Source organism: Spinacia oleracea, chromosome 3 (assembly GCF_020520425.1).
Source record: "Spinacia oleracea cultivar Varoflay chromosome 3, BTI_SOV_V1, whole genome shotgun sequence".
NCBI classification, from domain to species: Eukaryota; Viridiplantae; Streptophyta; class Magnoliopsida; order Caryophyllales; family Amaranthaceae; genus Spinacia; species Spinacia oleracea.
The window spans coordinates 119,365,459-119,382,631 of NC_079489.1; positions in this window are offsets into that span (position 1 = coordinate 119,365,459).

Genomic DNA, 17,173 nt, shown 5'->3' on the forward strand with positions numbered 1-17,173 from the left:
ACATAGTCTAATCTAGGGTATATTTTCGAAAAAATGTTGTGCCAACGTACTTGAATATTTATAAAGCTCGCGGAATAAGCATTTCGTTCCCGTGCCAGGATCTCACCCATCCGTTTCGAGGATTCAAAGCCTTATCCAAAATAGAGTCAATTGCGGTCTTTCCAAACGAGACTTTAAACTATGTTTGGTGGCGACTCCTTCGAGGTACAAAAATACAACGGTTCTCTAAAGAACCCCCCCCCCCCCCCCCTTGTAGGAGGACAAAAAAAACACCCCCTACATAAGGCTTACTGGGCGATCAAGAAACTCAACATGGATGCTAGGCTAGCCGGTGAAAAGCGGCTACTACAGTTGAGTGAGCTAGATGAGTTTAGATTGCAAGCCTATGACAATGCCCGTATCTACAAGGAAAAGACTAAGCGATGGCACGATAGTCACATTCTTCATAGGGAGTTTGCGGTGGGCGACAAGGTTCTATTGTTTAATTCTAGGCTTAAGTTATTTCCTGGAAAACTTAAGTCTAGATGGTCTGGGCCGTTCACCGTGACCATGGTTAGCAAGTTTGGATCTGTTGAAGTAGAGAACAATAATGGTGAGCGTTTCAAGGTAAATGGGCAACGTTTGAAGTTGTACCATGATGGGGCTACTGTAGGAGTGGTTGAGGTTCTACACCTCAATCCTTCTGCCCCATGATGTGCATATTTTAGGTAATGAGGTCGAGCGGGACCTAGAAATAAACCAGCGCTTTGCGGGAGGCAACCCGTATTTTTATCGCTTTTAGTAGTGTAATTTTTCCCTTTTTCTTTTCTTTTGTGTGTTTTTATTATAGTCCTTAGTATTGGAGAGGTGAGAGGAGATTTTACTGTTTGGGTGTTTAGTGGTGTGCATGCTTAAGGCTCCAAGTTCGAAAAAGCGAAAAAATAGCTGAAACGGAGTACTTTGCAAACCGAAAGAAGAGGAGCTTTTTTTTTTGCCCGACCGGGCGGAAGATGCCCAATCGACTTGATAGGCGAGTAGAAAGCCCGATCGGGCGATGCCCTGCCGAACGGGCGCGCGCAGAAAGAAGAAAAAAGGTCAATTTTTGCCCGACCGGGCGAAAGCTGCCCGATCGACCTGTTTGGCGAGTAAAATGCCCGATCGGGCGATTTTCCGCCCGATCAGGCGGATGGTGATGACGTCACTATGATGCTTGAGGATGAAATCTGGGTTGAAGAAGGGTTTAGGAAGAAAGTTTGCAATCGCCCGTTCCGGATCGGGCAAGGTCCTCCCGATCGGGCGCGCATCGATTCAGCCAAAAATCTTTTATTTCGCCCGATCGGGCGAACTACTGCCCGACCGGGCGATTTGCAGTTTACACGGTTTATACTCACGGGCTCCTTCACTTCCTTCATTCTATTTTCCATCTTCTTCCTCAACTCTCTCTCTTCCTCCATTAAACCCCAAACTCCATAAACTTCAAACCTTCATAACTCCTTCATTCCTCCACCAAATTCATCACACCTTACACCAAATTCATCCTCTCACCACCCTCTACAACCTCCACCTATTTAATTTCATCCTCCTCCACTCTCCACAAAAACCCCAATTTCCCCAAAAAAAAAACCCGAAAACCCCAAAAAACTCAGATTTTCACCTCCAACAATGACAAACCGACCCAACGGGACATGCACCATCACTTCAAGGAACCAACAAGAGGCTTCCACAAGCCGGGTTCATCAGCCAACACCACCACCGCCGCCACCACAGTTCGAATCTGATCCGACCTTCCTGGAAATCATTATCACCACGAAGTGGCAACGGGATTGGCTCGCCCACCTCAAATTGAGGGAGGTAATTCCCACGCGCTTTATCTATCAAAAATCATTGAATGATATGGGAATTGAAAACGATGTAAAAAGGGTGTTCTATGGTGTTGGCATGAAAGACATGTATAGTATGTTGCGTTTAACTTTTAGGAGGTTAACACTTGAGTTTTTGAGTTCTTTGTGGTTGGACAAGAATGGTTATAGGGATGTCATTAGTGTGCATTTTCGTTTGATGAATCGTGATGTCCATTTAAGCATTCGAGATTTTGGTAGGATATTTTGATTATCGACTGACCCCAGTAGGAAGGCTGGGAGTGCTCATAATAATAGTGCTATGTGGGGAAAATTGATCGGGAATAGTGAGCCCCCTAGTATGCAACACTTGCATGCTTCCCGGATTCAACACCCCGTCCCCATTGTGTTTTACAGATTCTTGGGATTCACTATCTTTGGGAGGGAGGAGAACCAAAACATTAGGAGCACTGAGTTGGAAATCTTAGGTGGTTTTGTGCTGGAGGGGGAGGAGAGGTTCAGGATGAATTTGTCCCACCATATGGCTTTACACCTCTATTCGGTGGCCACTAGCACACATAAGACCCGCTTTCGACCCGGTCAGACACACTACCTGTTTGTGGGAGAGCACATAGAGCATCAGCAGGAACCCGAACCCCAACCCGAGCCACAGCCAGAGCCCCATCAGTTTGAGCCCGAGCCCCGCACCTACTTTCGGAGGGGGCGTCGCGAGAGTGAGGGGAGGCTACAGGGTGGCCCAGCTCCAGAGGGGGAGCAACGCTCTATTGAGGAGTGTTTGGACAAGCTCGAGATCAGATTTGATCACTTTGAGAGTGATCACCAGCAAGCTATGTTCCCCATCTATGATCATTACGCCAGGCGGCTATATGCCTCGGGATGCCCAGCACCCTTCCTGGTTCAGCCATCCCGCGGAGGGATATGGAGCTCCTGGTGCCATGGGCACTTTCACACCCACCCACTACTACGGTGGGTATGGAGAGGGCCCCAGCGGTCACGGTGGTCGTGGTGGTGATATGGATGATGATGATGGCCAGGGCCGTCAATGATGATAAGGTTGATGGAGATGGTTCGATACCCCTTAAGCCAATGAGGACATTGTCTGATTTAGCTTGGGGGGGTGTTTAATTTCTCTGTACATATTAGGTATGTTTTCTTTTCGTATTTTATGTTTTTTCTTATTTTGGTGTGTTTACTGCTTTATAGTTAGTTTTACCGCTTTAAAAAAAAGAACAAAAATACGTTCCGATGAATGCAAAATCATGCTTCCCTGTGCCCCTTTGATTAAAAATTGTTTTGATTCTTGGCATTTGATGACGAGGAATGTGGATATGTTAGCCATAATTTGATATTTGATTACTTTGATGCCTTGACTTGAGTCAACTCTAACCAACTATTTGTGGACTTGGTGCTTGGCTAGTTGACTTGGTTAGGAATGTGTGATAGCTTCCTGGTGTGTCGTTGATTTTGAGTATTGGTTTGCAACTGTTAGTAATGTTTTATGACTCATATACATGCACATTGAGGAGGACGAAGGCATTTTTTCTATTTAGGTAGCCTTCAGATGAAATTAGATACATTTGTTCCCTCCTTTTCTACCCATGTTGTTGCTTGTGCCCTTTATTCGGTGACTAGCCATATTACAAGCCCGTGAAAGCCCCATTGGTTACTAGTCCCAAGCCTAGCTTGGGGGAGCTAATAGTAGTGAGGTGAGGGAGTTGAAGTGTGCTACATTTTGAGCACAAAGTGAGTGTTGGAAAGAGGGAGTTCTTCTTATCTTGTTTGTTGTTTGAAAAAGAAAATAATTTCTAATGAAGAGTGAAAGAGATGAGAAGAATAGAAGATATGAAGGTTTTCCAAAAAGAAAAAAAAAGAGAAAGAAAAAAAATGAAAAAAAAGGGGAAAAAAAGAGAAAAGAAATTGAGAAAAAAAAAAAGAGAAAAATTTCATTATTTTCAGAAAAAATTCAAAGCATTATGTCACTCAAGTATTACAATTCCTTATCATTGTGAGTGATCGATTTATAGATGAAAAAGGCAAGAAAGTATGGTGTAGTTCTTTTGATTGTTCATCATGTGTAGCGTGGGAGAGTTGTGGTCATCATTTGTTGGTTGATCATGGGTTTTGCTAGGATTTATGCTCCCCAAAGCCAAGGCTTTAAACTCACATTTTACCCAAATCTACCACACCCTTACCTAAGCCTAACATTACAAGCTTTGAAGACCTTCCGACCTTTGTTCATAGAGTCGTACTAATATGAAAGTAGTTGTTTATCAATGCAAGTTATGACATGACACATTTCGAGTCGACTACTAGGTTGGGTGTATGTTCTTTTAGACACACGAGTATTGTGAGTTTGGGAGGGCATTGTTCACATATATGTTGGGAGGAGAGCGAACGGGTACATCTTTTACCCGCCACATAAATGAGTGATGAGTGTGTGAGCACTGGTCTTGAATTCCATTGTGCACTTGTGGTTCGCTTTGCGTGACGATTGTTAGGGAGGATTTGTGGTTGGATAGGTTTGATTGGTTGACATTGATGCATGCTCGTTGAATTTTGCCTTGAATTATATCCATTGCTTTGAAATATGTTTGGCGTGAAATTGATTTTTGTATTCATCGATGATTTCTTTGCTTAGGGACAAGCAAAGATCTAGCTTGGGTGAGTTTGATATGTGTGTTTTATATAGAGTTTTATCCCCGTCCCTTAGTACTTTTCTGCATCAAATGAGCTCTTAGGAGCCGTTTTTAGTACTAATATGTGTTGTAAGTGTGCCTTGAGTTTCAGGATTTGTTCGATGAGAAATTAGCCTTTTTAGGCTCGTTTTGCGATGATATAGGCCACTACACGGACCCCGAGTAGGTTCGAGATGATTACGGTCGACCCTTGGGGGCCTAGGATGCCTAAGTTCGAGCCCCGAGAGTTAAACTTTGTGCTTTGAGTGAAGGACGATGCATTTTGCAAATCGCCCTTTGAGCGGAGGGCGGAATGAGAAGACCGGGCGAAGAAAAAGAATTCTGCAACTTTCAACGCGCGCCAGATCGGGCGAGCCTCGCCTGATCCGGATCGGGCGGCCATCTTAGAAGCTATACAGGGCAATTCTCATCCGCCTGATTTGGCGGAATTTCGCCCGATCGACCTGCTTTTCGAGCAGAATGCCCGATCGGGCAAAGCTCTCCCCGATCGGGCGACGCCAACCTCTGCGCCTTTTTCGCGAGCTTTTGTTTCCAGTTTTGGGTTGTATTTTGGGCAAACTATAAATACTAAGCCCTTTTAATTTTAGAGGACATCTTATTTTCAGCACTTAGTTTTTCTTAGCTTAATTTTATGCTCTCAGATTGTTAAACACTTAGATTTATTTTTAATCAAAGCTTTAATTTTTCGTTCATCCTTTCGTTCTTCATTTAGGTATTAATTCCTACTTTGCTTTATTATTTTATTTCGATCATGTTTTCAATAATATTAATTGCTTTTTTTATTGTTAATATGAGTGAGTAGTTTATTTTCTAGGGTTTAGGGGATCCATGAATGCATGATTGGGATTAAATGTGGACTTGATTATTGATTAATTGATTGTGATTTCTATAGCTTATTATAATTGCTCGTCAATTCTGTTCAGCCGGACTATTTTGATTGAGTTTTATTAACCTTAAATTATGCTCCGAGAGGTAAAAAGCTGATGTTTTTGGTCTGTGGCTATTAGATAGGATTTGTTTCTAGTACATAGCGAGAGCCTGCTAGTTATATTTTCCTAAGGAACTCATAAGATTCGAGAGATGCATGTTTTCCTAGTTACAATTGTTGATTGATTGTTGTTGTCCGTTGTCCAATACCGGTCTGCATTTGTGGTGAACCGATGCCCTAGATTCCCTTAATATTGATATTTTCCAATTTGATTATTGTCTTAGTTTAGATTACAAACAAAACCTAATCTCTTGTTACCAATAGTCTAGACTTGTCGATTAATAGTAGAAAGAACATTGTTTCCCTGTGTATATGATCCCTGCTTCCCTTGCTATATTTTTAGTTGGTGAACGTTAGGTTTATCTTTGATAGGAGTGCAATTTAGCCTGTCAAACATCCACTCGGAACACTAACGACGGGGTGCCAACTAACCCTTGCCCCAAGATTCAAATAGATTGTGTTACGATACCCAGATCTTGACTTCGAGGGTTTCGGACAATTCAAAGACCGCCTTGAGATGATTTAATCACTGTTTATTTGAGTCAAAGCGGTGCATGTCGGAAAAGTAACCTCTCCCCATATAACTTTATTGACTTAAACTGAAGAAGAAAGAACGATGCCGCCTCTCCCCTTGTCGTCCCCGCTTCCGCGCCCGCAGCCGCGTGTTTGTGTGTGTGCTTTCTCCTCTCTCTTCTCCTCTTTTTTACCAGTTGGTTTATTAAAAAAAAGTTTTATGCGATGTTAATTTAATTAATTTCATATTGTTAATGATGATTAAATTAATTAAAGTTTATAGATTTCATGCACAAAATTTCAGATTTATAAATTAATTGGTTTGTGCATGTTTTAAACCCTAAAGTATGGATTTTTTAAATATTTTAGTTGCATGAATTGCCAAGGGTTTTGGCCATGGTGATTAATTAGGATTAAAAGAGGTTTATTAGGGGATTTTAAAGTATTAAATAGTTGCTGGAATTTTATTAAAGGATGATAATAATTGATTTATTATTTATTTTAGGAGAAAGCTTTGATTGAGTAGTTATTTGAGCAAAGTGGTACCTTTTAAAACCTACTCAAGGTACGCATATGTTTAGATTATGCTTATGTGTGAAGTATCATGCATAGTAAGTTATTTTAATCATGTAGCATCATGTCATATGTAAATTTGGTGGTTACTTGATTCAAGAGAAGTTTGTGATTCATATTTTAGTTATGCAATCATTTAGTAGAGCACGTTTGGAATTATTTACTACCTCCGTCTTTTTTTGTTCTTTACATTTGGTATTTTTCACGCGTTTGAACGATTAATTAATTTACATCGAGATTCCTCAATTTTTTTTATTTAAACAAGATAATTTACGTTTATTTATAATGTTTTCACTTTTATCAAAATTCTGATATTGGGAAATGAGAAAAATTTAATGTCCCAATGGAAAAGTATGAGAAATTAAATGACCCAATGAATTTTATTGGTTAAAACAATAATTGGACACAAATTTTGATAGAATACTAAGTCATTTATGCGATAATATAAAAGAAAATGTAAATAACATTTTGAAATACCCAAAAAGGAAAACGTAAAGAACAAAAAGAGACGGAGGGAGTATTATACAAGTATGTAATATGAATTGTGCAAGAGTCTCATTATATTCATGCTAGAGTAAAGAAGTTAGTGTCTGCATGTGTGTCGTAGTACCCATGTAAATGTTAGGTTATGACAAATATAATTAAAACATATATTTCATGCGAAAAACCATAAAGCCAGGAATCCAAATTAATTGCCACATAACAATTAGCATAATTTAGGATGCATACATTTGTAGCGTGCCTTCCCTAGCTGCTCCCGAACCGAACAAGAACAATTTTAGGACTCCGAGTGTAGTCCCTCCGTAGATAGTCCACAGCACGTTCGGATCCGCCTTAGATTCAATTAACTAGAATTTAGCCTAAGGTACGTATTACGTTATTCGTTTATAATTTTGTGGAAAATTATTAACTTTAGTTTTTAACTTAAAACTATATGAATACTTGAATTGATGTATATAAATTGTGATTGTTGATCGAGGGAAAACTAGGTCGTTACTAGCTTTCCTAAATCAAACAAATTACTTAAACTAACCACTAAACACAAGTAAAGCGGCAAGTAAGGGTCGAAATCCACAAGGACTAAGGTGCGCTAATTTATGCTAATCGAACAACAAGCTAGGTCGGAATAGGGTTGGAAAAGTCAACTAACCAACTTAAAACTAAACTAACTACCAAAGGACAAACATGGTCAAGGAATGAGATCAAACACCAACAATAATAAAACAAATATACGAGCAACAATTAAGAATGATGATGCATAAGCAAAGTATGAATGATGCGTTGGTTAGAAATAGATCCCCAAATGACTCCCGCCTTGGATCAATTCTTAGAATAGTCAAATGTGAACTCCCGTCCTACACACAACTATCCTTAGGTCACGGTTAAGCACAAACCAAACAATGGTCAACTTAGGTCACGAACCCTCGATTTTCCTAAGGTCAACTACCCCAAAATCTAAGTCATACACAAGTAGCTAATTTGCATACAACAAAGTTTGAGTATTCTCAAACAAACAATAGTTTAATCATGCAACATCACCAAATTCAAACTCATTTACCCAAATCAATCATTGTTAGGTTTTCACCCAAACCCTAACCAATACACTACTCAATCAACATAAAAACAATAAATTTAAAGACTTTAATAACTAATAACATGATACTAAGCAAAACAACAACTAATTTAAAGATTTACTTATAAAACTAAACATGAAACTAATCTAATCAAGAAACATATAAAATAATAAATAAGACAATAAATGAAGAGAGAAAAGTAAGAAATTCTCATTGATTAATTGATGGAGATCTCCAAATCATTCCCATCTTTGAATCATCAAAATCCATCTTCAACCCATTGTTTATCTCACTTTCTCTCCAAAAACTAACTAAAATCCTAAACCCTAAGAAAAAGACTAATTATGTACATTGTAATATTAGAAGAATAAAAGAGTATTTATACTACCAGGCTAATAAGAAAGAAAAAGACAAAAAGAAAACCAAAACTAATAAAATAAAATAAAAGAGGAAAAGAAAACCAAAACCAATCTAATATATATATATATATATATATATATATATATATAAATAAAGGGGAGTTTTTTGGAGAACATTAGAAGCGTCCACGTAGGATTTCCACGTCATCGCGTATAATAATTAAGTTATTAATTACTTAAATATTATATATATATAAAGGGGAGTTTTTTGGAGAGCATTAAAAGCGTCCACGTAGGATTTCCACGTCATCGCGTATAATAATTAAGTTATTAATTACTTAAATAAATAATATTAGAGTTTTGCTAAATAGGATAAAGATAGATAATAAATAATAAGAGTCTTGCCATAATTGACTATTTAATATGATAAAGATAGATTTCACAAACTTCCTTTTACATTTTGTGTGTGTATATATATATATATATATATAGTTGAACCCTCATGCAATAATCATGCAATAATACGAAGCATGGGGTTGTCCAATCTATCTTTATATATGTAGACTTGTGTGATTTAAATCATAGCTGGATCATGGAGTATTCTTAACTATGTTTGAGTGCGATTATATTTTTGATTGTATGATAGAATATTTAGTACTGACTACTAACTACTGATAGGTTGCATCTATGGCCTATGGGGGAAGGTTTATCTCTGGAAGCTAAGTTGTTAAGCAGGTAACGTCATCATTGATTTTGCGCTCTCAGTCTCAATGATCATGTTATATAACCTCATTATGATGCTTTGCAGGAAGGAAGCAACATTACGTCAAAGGGAGGTGTGTGTAAGCTCTCCTATCGTATTGATATTTCTTACTTTCTAACTTAGCAAATTCTTCCATTGGTGTGGTGCTGGAAAATTCTTAATCTTATTAATTAAGAAAAATAGAGGATGCCAAAAAACGTACTGGATACAAATTTAGCGGTAGATGGTGTGGGAAATTGGCAACCACTCCAATTATATTAGATGTTTATGAAGGAGAAATTTTAATATTTTAAGTGAAAAGTCAATGTCGTCATGTTTCAAGAAAAACCGATCCTTTGAAAAAGGCTCCATTTTCCTTTTTGGGGGGGCGATCTTCCGGCTTCTGTCGTTCTAAATAAAGCTCAAATGTAGTGTTATAAAATATAACACACGAGTTCTTAATTAATTAAGCCTAGAAATATGTTTTTATTTTGAGTAGAAATAATGACAATAGAAATTAATATTTGTGGGGAAGAGGATTGATCAATATTTTAATATTTAATTTCAGATTAAAATTTAATAATGACCTATAATAATATAGTTCAGATTTTAAAAATAAAAATAGATATAATAAGATAAATTTTGCTAAGAATATAAAAGATAAATAAGTATTAAGATACAATTATATTATTCATTCTATACAATTACATAGATATGCATATTCGTAATAGAGTATATATTCTTCATTCTTTACAATTACATACGTATGATAAATCTTTTACATACGTTACTTTTGTTTAACTCAATTACAGTTTTAAACCATTTTTTGTTGCTTTATTTTTTGAACCACTTATAATACCATCATTCGTGATTGAATGTTGTAGCTTTTAGCATATCTAATAATACCATCATTCGTAATTGAATGTTCTTTTGTGCAAATTTTTATCTAATTTATCTTAGTTTAAACTATTTTAAAATTTTAAAGTTAAAAGTTTAAACAACTTAACCCCCAAAATCAAAACCCAAAGAAAATGGCGCCATGATAGAATTTTAGATTAAAAAAAAAAATTGGGTGCAACCATGAAAGAAATATGTGATAGAGTTTTATTTACATTAAAACTTTGATATTTTGATTAATTCATATCACAATAGAATTCTACTTGCATTAAACCTATATTTTTTTTTCCCGGTTATAAATATATGACTTTGTATATTCAACCCATATGTAACCACCAACATAATAGTTTCCAAAAAAATTCGCAAGTTTTTGTGATCATGCCTGGGTAAATTTATAAAACTATACTCCTCTTTTATAAACAAGTGCTATATTATGATTTAATTACTCCATAAGTTTATTTTTCAGAAATATTTCTTTGATTCGAGCAATTAATTCAAGCAGATTCAATTACTCCATAAGTTTATTTTTCAGAAATATTTCATTAATTCGAGCAATTAATTCAAGCAAAAAAGATTGGAAAATGAATAGAATTAATTAATTATTACATAAATTTGACACTTAATTCTGGAAGGTCTTGTTGAGTAGTGTGAATGCTAACATACCCGACAAGATTATGTATTAATGGGCCTCCCTTTGTGTACGAAAATAGACAAACACGTGCATCGCACGGGCTTCAATACTATTAAAAGAAATAAAGGAGAGAGAAAGGGAAAAGAGAAAAAGAAATCTAAAACTAAAATATAAAAGGAAATAATTGTGGAAATAAAAACCCCCCAAATTACAAACAATCAGACTAAGACTCATGCTTCTTCGTCATTTCCTCCCTTTGCAGCCTAATAGGCCCACCAATTCAAGAATTAATCAGACTCCCTCCTTCAATCAAAACAGGTGCCCCCTTCTTTCTTCGTGCTCATCTTCGTTGTTCCTTCTTCACCTTCGTTCGTAGCTAATCATCCTCCTCACAAGTCATCCTCCACTTCGATCAACGCCCCTCCATCAATGATCAGCGGTTCAATCGTCATCCACCGTCGATCCTCATCGTCATCAACGATCATCATCAGCTTCCATCCGTCTATCATCACCGTTCACCCTCATCTTCAATCATCATCATCGTCAATCTAAATTAATCCAACAACCTACAACGTTTCTCCTCTTCAAATCAATCACAACCATTCAATTTCATTAATTCCGTACAACATTTGAGCGCTAAATAAGTTCGGACGAACACTTGTGATGTTCGGGCAAACTTTTGTCGGTTTGGGCGAACTCCATTGAGGTTCGACCGAACCTCATACAATCAGGAACTCTAAATTTTCAGTTCGGTCGAACACCGTTACGGGTTCGGTCGAACCCGAATTATTCTGTTTTTGCTCTGCTTTTTGCTTTGTTTTCTTTGTATTTTTGTGCTCGATTTTTGTTGTGTTTTTGCTGTTGTTGTTGGTGAATAGAGAAAGGTGAGAGGAGGGATGTTATGATTAGGCTTTGATTTCATGTGGTGCGGTGGTTTCTGTTCGAGGCTGCGGGTAGGTGAGATGGAGAGCTGAGTTGCGGTGGTGTGGTGTGGTGCTGCAGGGGATGAGGTTGGTGTGGTGGGGTGTAGGTTAACCAAAAGTGTGGTGTAGGCTAAGGAAGGTGTGCATAGTGGGCTTGGTTTGTCACTAGAGGGCATTAGTCAACAGCTCGAGGCCCATGTGACAAAGCCCAAACTTCATTCCTCTCGTTCCTTTACAAAGTAACACAATTTAGTCCGGCCTTGAACTTGTACTCGGATATTCCATACAACATGCACCTACACAAATAAAAATAAAGACAATGGGAGAAACGAGACGAGACAAATAAAAATAAAACGGATAGTAATAATAATAATAATAATAATAATAATAATAATAATAATAATAATAATAATAATAATAATAATAATAATAATAATAATAATAATAATAATAATAAATAATGATAAATAAAAATAGAAAACTAATAACGAAAACTAAAATAATTAAATTATAAAATTATAAAGCAAATAAAATAAATAAGTTACGGAATTAAGACCTAAAAATTAACTGAAGTAGTTAAAAATGCAAAACTAGGCTATAAATAATCAAAATAAGAAATTAAGGAAAATAAAGACTAAATATGCTAAAAATATAATAAAATGACTCGAACAATGCCTAAATTAATATCCTTTGAGTGCCATAAATGTCACTCATCAAATGCCCCCAAACTTGAGTTTTTGCTCGTCCACGAGCAAAACAATGAAACGCAAAGGGAAATGGGATAGAAATTTTGAGCAAAATGAGTTATTGAGAAACTAAGCTAAGGAAACATAGAAAATAGAAATCAAGGAAGAATATACACTAACTCACTGTCATAGGAATCACGGTTGCATTTAAGCACATGCAACAAGCCCTTTAAACCCCTAAATCGCTCTAGAGGGCGAGTGAGATCTCGCAAGGGTTTCCAACAAGATTAACCCATAACTCTTATTAAACACAATTAAGAAAATCCGCCCAAAGTCATCTCATCAAGCATGGTTCACCAAACATAGTCGATTCAAACAAACTTTCAAAGCACGACCATCATCAATATGCATCCACAAGTTAGGAATATAGGGGATAGACTAATCTAAGGTGCAAGAGAATCACAATCAAAGGATTGAATCATCAATTAGGTTCACTAAGGCATTGAAAAGTCAACAATTATTCTCAAATGGATAAATATGATCACGACCACCTAAAATGCACATTGACTCCCCCAAACTTGACTTTTTCTAAGAGAATCTTGGATTGTATGATTAAGGAACTTGAGTAATGGGTCTAGAGTCTCGATTCTTGAGCCGCAATGACATTCATCATCACTAGGGAAAACTTTACTTAATAAATCTTCAAGCTCCCACTCAATCATCTAAACTAACCCACTTTCTCAAGGACTTGTGGTATTTACCACTTATTGACTCTTTTTTTCTTTTTGTAAACTTTAATAGGCTTATTGATATAAGTGCTTTGACTGAGTCCAAGCACCTTATTAATATAAATTCTTTGACTGAGTCCAATCATCTTTTTAGATCTATCTCTGTAAATCTTGATGCCCAGTATGTACTGTGCTTCTCCTAGATCCTTCATCGAAAAACATTTCCCAAGCCAAATCTTGACAGAGTTCAACATAGGAATGTCATTTTCGATAAGTAATATGTCGTCGACATATAATACTAGAAAAGCAATTTTGCTCCCACTGACCTTCTTGTATACACAAGATTTATCTGCGTTCTTGGCGAAGCCAAAGTCACTGACTGCTTCATCAAAACGTATATTCCAGCTCCTTGATGCTTGCTTCAATCCGTAGATTGATTTCTTAAGCTTGCATACCTTTTTAGCATTCTTTGGATCCTCAAAACCCTCAGGCTGTGTCATAAACACAGTGTCTGTTAAAACGTCGTTTAAGAAAGCGGTTTTGACATCCATCTGCCATATTTCGTAATCGTAATATGCAGCGATTGCTAACATTATCCAAATAGACTTTAGCATTGCAACTGGTGAAAAGGTTTCTTCGTAATCCACACCGTGGACTTGCCTGTAACCTTTTGCAACCAATCTAGCTTTGAAAACTTCTAGTTTCCCATCCTTGTCCTTTTTTAGTTTGAAAACCCATTTGCTTCCTATGGCTTGGTAGCCGTATGGCAAATCGACCAAATCCCAAACTTGGTTTTCAGACATGGAGTCTAATTCAGATTGCATGGCTTCTTGTCGTTGCTTGGGGCTAGGGCTCGTCATAGCTTGTTTGTAAGTCGCAGGTTCATCACTTTCTAGTAATAGAACTTCATGGCTCTCGTTCGTCAAAATACCTAAGTACCTTTCCGGTTGAGATCTATATCTCTGCGATCTACGCGAGGTTACATTTCTAGATGGTCCTTGATTCTCACCAGATACTTCTAAAGATCTCTGAGTTTCATCCTGAATGTCATTTTGAGCATTCTCTAGAGTTTGTTGTTCGACTCGAATTTCTTCGAGGTCTACTTTTCTCCCACTTGTCATTTTGGAAATGTGATCTCTTTCCAAAAAGATACCATCTCGAGCAACAAACACCTTGTTCTCAGATGTATTGTAGAAGTAATACCCCTTTGTTTCCTTTGGATAGCCCACAAGGATACATTTGTCAGATTTTGGTTGAAGTTTGTCTGAAATTAATCGTTTGACGTATACTTCACAACCCCAAATCTTAAGAAAAGACACATTTGGAGGCTTTCCAAACCATAACTCATATGGAGTTTTTTCGACAGCTTTAGACGGAGCTCTATTTATAGTGAGTGCAGATGTATTTAGTGCATGTCCCCAAAATTCTATTGGAAGTTCGGCCTGACCCATCATTGATCTAACCATGTCTATCAAGGTTCTATTCCTCCGTTCTGTCACACCGTTCCATTGAGGTGTTCCAGGAGGAGTCAATTCTGATAGAATTCCACATTCTTTCAGATGGTCATCAAATTCATAGCTCAGATATTCATCGCCTCTATCAGACCGCAATGCCTTAATCTTCTTGCCTAATTGATTCTCTATTCCACTATGAAATTCCTTGAATTTGTCAAAGGATTCAGACTTATGCTTCTTTAGGTAGACATAACCATATCTACCGAAGTCATCAGTAAAAGTGATAAAGTAGCTGAAACCACCTCTAGCATTTGTACTCATTGGTCCACATACATCTGTATGGATTAAACCCAATAGTTCAGTTGCACTTTCTCCAACTTTAGAGAAATGTTGCTTTGTCATTTTGCCAAGTAAACATGATTCCCACTTACCATAATCCTCTAAGTCAAATGGTTCTAGAATGCCTTCCTTTTGAAGTCTTTCTATGCGCTTCATGTTAATATGGCCTAATCGACAATGCCACAGATAGGTGAGATCCGAATCATTCTTTTTGGCCTTTTTGGTATTTATGTTATAAACTTGTTTGTCGTGATCTAATAAATAAAGTCCATTGACTAATGTAAAATAAAACGAGCAACTATTGTCTTCTATTAAAAAGGAAAATCCCTTAGCATCTAAGCAAGAAACAGAAATGATGTTTTTAGTAAGACTTGGAACATGGAAACACTCTTCCAGTTCCAAAACTAGCCTAGAGGGCAACGACAAATTAATAATAAGTTCCTACAGCTAATGCAGCAATCCGTGCTCCGTTTCCCACTCGTAGGTCGACTTCACCCTTGCTTAACCTTCTACTTCTTCTTAGTCCCTGTGAATTGGAACATAAGTGTGAGCCACAACCTGTATCTAATACCCAAGAAGTTGAATTAGCAAGTGTTACAATCTATAACGAAAATAACTGAAGATGGAACGATTGTTCCGTTCTTCTGATCTTCCTTAAGCTTTGGACATATTCTCTTGTAATGGCCAATTCCATCACAATAAAGACAGCTTGATGTGGACTTGTCCTGCTTTGTCTTCTTTCTTGACTCAGCATTGCCCTTGGACTTTCCACCTTTCTTGAAGGGTCTCCCTTTATCCTTGAGTAAATCCTTGGCTTCACAGTCGAGTATTATCTCACCCTTTTGGACCAGGTGGACAAACTCTGCGACTGTTTCTTCTCTTGGTTCACTCATGTTTAGTTGCTTAAAGCGACCAAACCCACTGTGGAGTGAATTGAGCAAGATAGAGACTGTCATCCTTTCACTTATTGGTGTTCCTAGCGGACTTAGGCGATCAAAATATGAAAGCATAAGGTCTATATGGAACCTTAGTGGAACACCAACCCTTTTTTTAGTGCGAAGGAGCTGAACATGTGCTTCTTGGACCTCCATCCTAAAACATCTGTTATGAGAACTAACCTTTATGCCAGACATTGATTCAATCAACTCATGGACATTTATGTCCCTGTCCTCCGTGTTTCCACGACAGATATCCCTCAGATTCTTGATGAGCGTAAAAGATTCGTAAGCTACAAACCTCCTAGCCCATTCATCAGGGATATTGTTCAGCATGAGACTCATAACCTTTTTGAGATCCGCATCCCAGGCGGCATGTCCTTCAGGGGTCATGTCTCTGGCATAGTAGCTTGGCATGGGATGGAACAATACATACTCAAATCCATTGAGTCTCACTATTTCAATCAGCTTAGCTTCCAATTCAAGAAAATTTGTTAGGTTCAGCTTGACCATAAGCTCAGAACCCATGATGATGTTTTGATTGTTGTTTGCCATAGTAAAAACTACAATTGAAAAAGAATAAACAAATAAATAACCACTCACAGTTTCTCTTAATAAACTTAAATTCTAGCATTCATGCATAATTTATTATTTATTAAGCATTTTATTCAAGTTATGTGTTCCGGCAGGTGTGAATAAAATGATTCCAAGACCCTTAAATCATTGAAGAATTAAGCACATTATGTATTTAGACTCAATTCTAAAATATTTTAGGTAAGCAAAGCCTTTGCTAATAGTCTAGAAACTACTCTTGGTTGATAGGTACATCTAAGAACTTATTAGGTAAACCTATCGATTTTGCCACGACATAAAAGGACTCCTTACTTATATCGTTGAGTTTCACCAAAACTAACATGTACTCACAATTATTTGTGTACCTTACCCCTTTAGGATCAATAAGTAACACCTCGCTATGGCGGAAAACTATTACTAAGATTGATGTAAAGGTTATCCAAGTAAGTGTTATTTTGGCATGACACCTTTTAACTCAATTTTTAAAGTTTGGAACTTAAGGCTCTTACTATGTTGGTTAGATTTTAAGTGAACTAAAATCCTTAATCATGCAACATAATCAAGCCACAATCTCATGCATAATTAAGACATATTTAAAGCAATAAATAACTTAAAGCATGCATAAGATATAAATGTGATCTAGTATGGCCCGACTTCATCTTGGAGCTTCAACTTCAAACTCCGTCTTGAAAATGGATTGGAAACTCCGTCTTGAATTTCACCA